We start from the raw sequence: 8,409 nt of genomic DNA, 5'->3' as shown, positions 1-8,409 counted from the left end.
TCCACCAGCACCCCCAAGTCCCTCTCAGCAGGGCTGCTCTCGATCCTTTCTTCCCCCAGCCTGTACTGATACTGGGGGTTACCTTGACCCAGGTGCATGACCTTACACTTGGCCTTGTTGAACCTCATGAGGTTCACACAGGCCCACCTCTCCAGCCTGTCCAGGTCTCTCTGGATGACATCCCGTCCTTCTGGTGTGTCAACCGCACCACTGAGCTTGGTGTCATCTGCAAACTTGCTGAGGGCGCACTCAATCTCGCTGTCTGAGTCATTGATGAAAACATTAAACAGCACCAGTCCCAGTATGGACCCCCGAGGGACACCACTTGTCACTGGTCTCCATCCGGACATCGAGCCATTGACCGCTACCCTCTGGATGCGACCATCCAGCCAGTTCCTTATCCACCAAACAGTCCACCCATCAAATCCATAGCTCTCCAATTTAGAGAGAAGGATATTGTGGAGGACCGTGTCAAAGGCTTTGCAGAGGTCCAGATAGATGACATCCATTGGTTTTCCTTTGTCCACTGTTGTTGTCACACCATCATAGAAAGTATTTGAAAATTACATGGCCATAAACAATATGCTGGTAGAGAATATCAGCCTATTAGAGCCTTTTTCAAAAGCTGTTACATTGTCTGGTATGTCTACAGTGGTCACTGGGCTTCAGTCAACCACTGTGAGCAACATCCAAAGAAGTATTAAGTAGTAACAGTTAATTAGGAACTTACTAGGCATCACTCTGCCAATGTCTTTCCCTGTACAATAGACAGCTGAATCTGGGGCAGTAGTCAGTAGGAAATTCACATCATGTACTGGTGATGGAAGAGAAATTAAATTTTTCAGGTTTATCACATTGGTAGTCTAGGGAAACTGTTAATAATCACAAAATTATTTGTGATGAACTGTCTCCTGCTGTGATACCTACTGATCGTAAAACTGATACTTTACTGATCAAAAACCTACACCCTGTTAATTAAAAACCCTTACACTAGTCTTGCAATTTAGGCAAGTGCTTGAAGTAAAAAAAGTTGTCTTTAATTTGAATTCTTTTCAAGGGCTGAAAAAAAACCTTACTTGAAAGGCAGGTACCTATCTCTAATTTTCCATAAATCTGTCATCTATATTATGATAATGCTATGTAAAGCAGCTAAGGGAAGGAGATGTACCACAAGTGCATTTAATTAACTTTGACAGACGCTTCAGTGAATAGATAAAACAGACACCATCCATTGTGGGAGGATTTGCTGTGTGTTGGATGTCATACAACCCCTATCAAAGTTAAATGAACAGTGTGGCTGAGAAATCAGACAGTAGGAAGACCAATGTTAACTTAGTATTGGCAGGTGAGGATCAGCTAATTGTGTTGCCCTTGCTTTTAGTGCTTCTGAATATCCAGGTTTATTTCTCCCCAGGCTGTGCTGGGACCTGTTCTGTATGGTTGCAAAGCATTCAGACTCATAGTACAAGAACAAGCTGTGTTTGGGGGGGGAAGCCCTGTATGCAAAAAGGGGAAATGACAAGCTGCTTCAAAAGCTGTCTGGGAGCTGACTGTCCATCAAGACCACTAGTGAGTAGAGCACTGAAACTCACAGTGCTGATTGCATGTCTGTTTGGCTAGAGAAGGAATTGGCTGACATTGATGTATTTTATACACCTTTTCAAAGATTTATGTAGAATCACTAGAATAGTTGGCACACCTTGCTGAAGCCTGTTCATATTTAGGCTGGCTCTTTTAAAAGCTCTGTGGAAAACCATGTTATTTCTTGTGTCCAGGAAGAAGCAAAACTGATTTATCTGAGCAGAGTTTGCATAAACTGCCCAAGAAAAACTTGAACAGCTTTGAAGGTCACACATGTGAGCAGCTGGACCCCGCAGAACTGTTTCTTCAGTTCTGTTTTGTATGCACTTGGGAGATGAGCCAAACTAGGAATAATTATAACCATCTGGCTATTTTATGTTTCAGGTGGTAAGAAAATATAACACAGCTACTTCCCTATCTCCCTGTTCTGCTTGAGAGTGGCAGATCACAGAGTACCTGGCTGGAACCACAGGGATTAGAGCTGCTTTGTTCTTCTGGAGGAGCATGTTACGACGAGTATTAAGTGTTCTGGTTTCTTTCAGTAAGACTGGTTGGCTCTGCAACAGGTAACACTTGTCAGTAGTTGAGACTCTAAACATTCTTTATTCTGTCATTGGGAATATGCTTAGCATGTCCTCTTCTGCCATGCTGGCTCAAGTTTGTTGAGCAGTAACAATCACTTTTACTGGTATTTTTACACACTGTACAGACAATGAGAAGGTTCAGAAGGTGACTTGGACAGCTGCGTTTACTTGGTCTTGCTCAAGTGCTCTACTGAAAGACTCCTTAAGCCTTCTCCTTTTTTCTTTTCCCGTGAATCACCCCTGATGGGGTGATTTTTCCCATAAAGATCTTTTCTCCCACTTCTTACTTTCTGTCTCTCTAAAATATGATTTTACAGGTTTCATTTATTCTGTCTTCATAAGAAAAAAGCTCTGCAAATGTCAGCAACAGGAGGGTGGCACTTGTAATTTTAATGCTCAAAAGCATTAGCTGTGCATGTAATGCTCCAAGGCATTAGCTGCCTTTGAGGTGTTTCCCATTTGCTCCCCATGTTTAAAGAGGAAGAAATGACTGAAATCCTTGCCTTAAGGATCCTAATCACCACCCCCTGTGGCTCAGCAATGTGACTGAATCCTCCTCTGTCAACTTTTCCAGCACCCTGAGAGAATAAATAAATGTTTTTTGGAGAGTGGTGGAAGAACCAAAGAAATATTTTATAAAATAAAATAATTTCTCCTTCCCTCCAGAAAGGAAAGGTGGGAGGAAGCCACCCAACCACCTGTGGTATATTTTTAACAGCAGCTATTGTTGCTTCTTCTTTCTGCTTGAATGTAGTTACGATTTGGACACCATGGGAATGGAAAACTCATTAATTTCTTACCCTGTGGTATGGGATGTGATCCTTAACTGTACGCTCTGCATTATCTGATTTGGTAGCCTGGGGATGTTGGGCAGACGCACAGAACCCAAAGGAATTGGGAAAGGAGCGTCCTTGGTGGGGAGTCATACAGAATTGGTTTACTTGGGTGAGTTTGGGACCTGATTAGGAGAGACTGTATCTGTCAAGAGATGGGAGGGGAATGAAAGTGTCCTATGTATTCTTTCTTACAAGACAAGAACATAGAGGTGGAGGAGATAAAGTAGGGCAAGTATCTACCCTTTTACTAGTTTTCTTGATTTCTGTCCCACATATGACTCAGTGTGTTGTCTCAGTCTTCCACTTGAACTGAGGCTCTTGCTTTTACTTCACTCCTTTCCCATCATGGAGTATCTCATCCCTCTGGTGTCTGTCACTGCCAGTGCTTTGGCAGAAGTTGGTTGTGGCAGGATGCCTTAATTTCCTTCCTCTTTTTGGATTTTTCTAGGAATCAAATGGAGTCCAGACTTCTGGTCACGTTCAATAGTTACTATGTATTTTCCTGTACCTACTGAGATCAAGTAGGTTCCAACTTGCTAGGTTTTTTCGTCTGCGTATGCACAATCACCTGTTTCACCCTGTATGTATTAAGGTCATGCCTGCCTAGCAATCCACTAACTTTTCACAGAATCACAGAATGGCAAGGGTTGGAAGGGACCTCAGGAGATCATCTAGTCCAACCCCCCTGCTAAAGCAGGTTCACCTAGAGCATGTTACACAGGACTTCATCCAGGCGGGCTTTGAATATCTCCAGAGAAGGAGACTCCACAACCCCCCTGGGCAGCCTGTGCCAGTGCTCTGTCACCCTCAGAGTAAAGAAGTTTTTCTTCATATTCAACTGAAACATCTTATGTTTCAGTTTGTACCCATTGTCCCGTGTCCTGTCGCTGGACACCACAGCAAAGAGTCTGGCTCCGTCCTCGTGACTTCCACCCTTAAGATACTTGTATGTGTTGATGAGGTCCCCTCTCAGTCTTCTCTTCTTCAGGCTGAACAAGCCCAACTCTTTCAGCCTTTCCTCATAGGGGAGATGCTCCAGTCCCTTTATCATCCTAGTTGCTCTCCTCTGGACTCTTTCTAGGAGTTCCTCACCTTTCTTGAACTGGGGAGCCCAGAGCTGGACACAGTACTCCAGGTGGGGTCAGTTTAATTATTTTAATAATTTATTATTAATTATTTTTAAACAACTTTAATTGGTTTTAAACAAGGTGGAGTAAATGCTAAGTGACTGAGGTTCTTTCAGTTAAAATTTGAACCTGGTTCTGTACCCAGTTGCGGGTGAGAGGTGAGAAAGGAGTGTTTCTCTATTAGAGAAGCTTGGCGGGGAGGAGGGATAGGGAAAGGAAAAACAGCTTTCTTTTGAGGCATTTGGGCTCAGACTTGGCATACTCATCTGTGCTTTTGATCTAATAACACATTCCAAACTTGAGGACTATTCAAGCAACATCCAGGTTTTAGAGTAAGGGATTCTCAAACCTTTGTAGAAGATCTTATGTTCTGCTGTAACCATCAGTTTCTGATATCTGTCATCCTGTTCTCTTCTCTCCTGATTCTCTCTTTTTCTTTTTTCTTCCCCCCCACCCCCAAGGATTTGCTTGTTTTTCCTGTTGCCCGCTCTTTTTCTTTCTGTCAACAAAAGCATGTGGCTGGTAAAAGGAAGTGCAAGAAAAGAGACTGTTATGCTCTACCACTTCTTACATTATTTGGTTTTAGTGGGTCTCTGACATCCTTCATCGATTATGAGAGTCATCAAACTACCTTCACTTCTTTTCTCAAAAAGAAACTGCTATACCACCACTTGCAATTCTGACTGTCCGAAGTAACTGGCAGGATCTGTCCTAGCTTAAACTGTCCTTACATGTGGTTATGGTGACGTATTCTGCTTATGCCAGTAAGTTGATGAGGTCAAGTGTTAAATGGTGATACTGTCTATGAACAGTTTTCAGGGGAGTGAGAGGGGAAGCATCTGCTAAGTGAGATAAACTTCACTTCTTTTAGAACCCATCAGTCCTGAATGGGGATGGAAGAATAACAAGAGCCCATTTCTGTGAACTTACTTTATTTACTGCTTGGAATAATGCAGAGGCATTAAGTCTACGTAGTAGTGGCATTTAGACTGGATCAATACCACAGGGCCATTAAGAATCCTGCTTCTGTTGAAGGCGTGAGTCATATCTTGGTCACCTATGAGGTACTGAACAGTACACCCACAGGCTTTGACAGAGGTGTTCACAGAGTCATATTTGTTACCTCATTCTTGTTTTACTGAACTCTAAAGAGTAATTGAGAATGGAAACGGTTTGCAGAATCATTGTACTGTGTTAACTTTGAGACACGTGTTAAATATATTGCACCTATGTCTTTCCTGCTTAATGCTTTTTTCTTCCCTTGGTATAGTTTGGGGTTTTTTTTTCTTACACATGCCCTTTGTATTGAACTCTGTGTTCAGGAGAGTTTCTTTTTCTTTCCCCTGCCTGAGGTTTCCTGTATATACTAAAACTGAAAAACGAAACTGAGACACTGTGTATGGGGAGAGTTATGGCAAGGGCTGAATTTTAAAATGGATTTCCTTTTGCAGTGTTTAAGTGGTTTGGAGATTTCAACAGCACTTCCTTTATGGTGTTACTTAATTTTTCAACTATTTACTTTCCTTGATAGGAATTATGAGGTAGTTCTTTCTCTACAATTAAATTTATTCTATTAATTATTTTGTGAAACAAAGGATTGTGTTTATATCTGATCTACATATGGCTCACAGCATGAACGTAGGCAAATAGTTTAGACCATTGTACGTGTGTTATGGCTGGAAAATAAGAGAGGTGACACTGTTTTATGTAAAGCACCCTAGTACTCAAGTGTGATGCAAACTGAAAATATGAAGATTTCTATGCATAGTTGTGGAGTTGTGCAAATAGGTAAAAATTGCCTAGAATAGTGGAAATAATCTGATGGCACTGAGGCTAAGTTGTCACTAACAGAAGCGTGCTCTGTCTGGTACAGCAAAGCTGCATTGTGAGGTTTTGTTTTTAAATAAATTTGATACCAAAGAATGCTATCAGTGATCTAAAAAATTAAGGCCATGGTCTGGCTTCTCCTGTTATTTGGGTAAAGTTTTTTACATTTTCTTTTTGTCTGTGTGCCAGTCAGAGGGATGCAATTGCACTGTGACCTTACTTGCTTTAACAAAATGAAACTCAATTCAGTTATTATTTGATGAATTGGCAGACAAATACCATGATGTTTAGTTTGGATCTAGGTGTGGGTGGACTGTTTCTTGCACGTACTAGTGGTCAAAGTCCTTACTATGTACCAATTAAGAAAAAAAAAATCTATTTAAAAGATCTTTTACTGGTAGGTGAGCAGATCTGGCAAATGCTTAACGGCAGGAGAGGGTAGAGAGGTATCCATTTATAGCTACTGGAATGCCTGGTCAGAAGTGGTCCTTTCAGACATTTTTAATTCCTGCTTAGGATTTTTAACTGGTTTTAGTTTGCTAATTGGAATATAAATTTAACAAATCAATAACTAGCAGTGTTTATAGTAATTTGTAGTTTGTTAGGGTGTATCTTCAGGAGCTCAAAGCACGCATAAAAAGAGGAGAGACCATGGTTGTTTTTAAACTTCTAGTGTATTTCAGTGGGTCTCAGCAACTTGTCTTATACCCAAAATGTATGTGCAAAAACCTCTTAAAGTCACTAGTTCAGCTGAAGACATGTCTTATTGAGTGTAGTTTGTAATTTACAAAAATTTGGCTGTAATACACTGTATTTCATTTGTATTCTAGGCTTAGCTCCAGCTTATCTAATTAAAAGTAATTGTATTCAATGGAATAAAAAGTGTCAAGCAGTCTGCAGTATCTTTAACAGGCCTTTTTTGTGGGGCTATCTCGGTTTTTCCTTGCATCATGGTCATAGCTTTTTTTTTTTTGTCATCTCTTTGTTAGCCAGAAGTTAAGTAGTGTGGAATACTTAATCTTTTTCTGTTTTGACTTGCAAACTGTTTCTTGAGGTCCATGAAAGTCTGCTCCTGTGCAGCAGCTTGTTCCAGACCCTGGCAGAGAGGTCTGAAATTCTTAGCTTGGCAGAACTGAGGTGAAGCTGCAAATAAGTATGTATAATATGCTGAAAAGTTCTGTAGAAAACTGAAGGGGTTTGTGAGTTTGAGGTTGATCTAGGAAAAGGCCCATCTTGTTCTGTTACTTAGAGAGCAGAGTATCCTAAATTTTGAACATATCACTTTAGGTAGGTTTGAATTTTCCTTCCAAAAGTGTGTGGGAAAATATCACCTTTAGGCAAGATTGCAACAGTATGATACCTGACTTGAAGTCTAGCAGGAAGAATTGATGTGTCTTGGTTCACGTTACCGAGTGGGTACATCTGCAGAACTTTCATTAGAGTAGTGGGAACTCATCCAAGATCGAAATGTAGAGGAAAGCCCTAGACTTAAGGGCCCAGAGGCAAAGCTTGTGTTGAAATTTGACTTACGTACTGAGAGACTTGAGTGTTTTGAGTTTTTTCTAGTTTTCTGTCATCAGATAGACTTTTAAAAATAGTTGAAAAATAATTCAGTGGGAATCTTGTCATGTTACTTAAAAACTTATCAGTTTAAAAATACTGTCATGCTATAAATGTTTCATCTTCATTTTTTAATGCCTTCTCATAAAGGAACTGATAATAGTACAATCTATAGCAGCACATTTTGAAATCCAGAAAAGAATACTGTATCTTATCTGATCTTCTATATATCACAGACCAGTTACATTTTGGCTTTCCTCCTCCACCAAGTTCTGTAACATGGGTTTATCTAAAGCCTATTTTGCAACAGTGCATGTACTCTCGATGTTTTAAAATCAAGAAATACAGAATCTACTGCTTTCTTGACTGCTTGTCCCAGTAATTTGATATTCTTGTTTCTGAGAAAGAGAAAAATGTTATATTTCAAGTAGGTATTTATTCTACAGCCATTTTATCCCCTATTTAAATCATTATTTGCTTTTCCATTATGTTTTTTTCTTGGATCCATGTCAGGTAGTCTGCTGGAGCTTTTTGATCTGTTGGGGCACAATTCTTATGTTCTTGCTTTCTGCAATTTCCTTGTGCCTTTCCAGGATTTAATATCAAGAATCGTGAAAAAAATTTTGTGTCATTCTTATTTCAGAACTTGGGGAAATACACAGTATGAATATAGGGAGCTTTTTGTAAGTGTATCTTAAATGGGAATATATTCTTTCTCTTTAAAAGGGAAGCATACAACTGAATTGCATAATCATACGCAAAACAGAGTTCTGTAAGTACCGGGCATGATATGATGATAATTTGACTCTTCTCCAGTGCAAGGGGAAGCACCAGTCTCTCTCTCCCCCCCCCCCCCCCCCCCCCTCCTCTTTTCTTATACTATTCGGTCTGTAT

At 40.4% G+C, this 8,409-nt stretch overlaps 1 protein-coding gene across 3 annotated transcripts in view; it reads left to right on the top strand.

The window, feature by feature from the left end:
- The window catches only part of JAK2 (Janus kinase 2), a 91,912-nt gene that overhangs the window by 25,370 nt on the left and 58,133 nt on the right, over positions 1 to 8,409 (top strand). Inside the window, exon 1 of one of the 3 annotated variants that reach the window (XM_035888749.1) lies at positions 1,966 to 2,147. The exons of the other annotated variants lie outside the window; for them this stretch is intronic. The gene's annotated coding sequence lies outside the window, so the exon portion shown is untranslated. Of the gene's footprint in view, positions 1 to 1,965; positions 2,148 to 8,409 lie in introns of those variants that run through there. 3 annotated transcript variants of the gene reach the window in all.

Source organism: Egretta garzetta, unplaced genomic scaffold (assembly GCF_000687185.1).
Source record: "Egretta garzetta isolate BGI_Z169 unplaced genomic scaffold, ASM68718v1 scaffold831, whole genome shotgun sequence".
Taxonomy (NCBI): Eukaryota; Metazoa; Chordata; class Aves; order Pelecaniformes; family Ardeidae; genus Egretta; species Egretta garzetta.
This window is presented reverse-complemented; position numbering and strand designations above follow the sequence as displayed.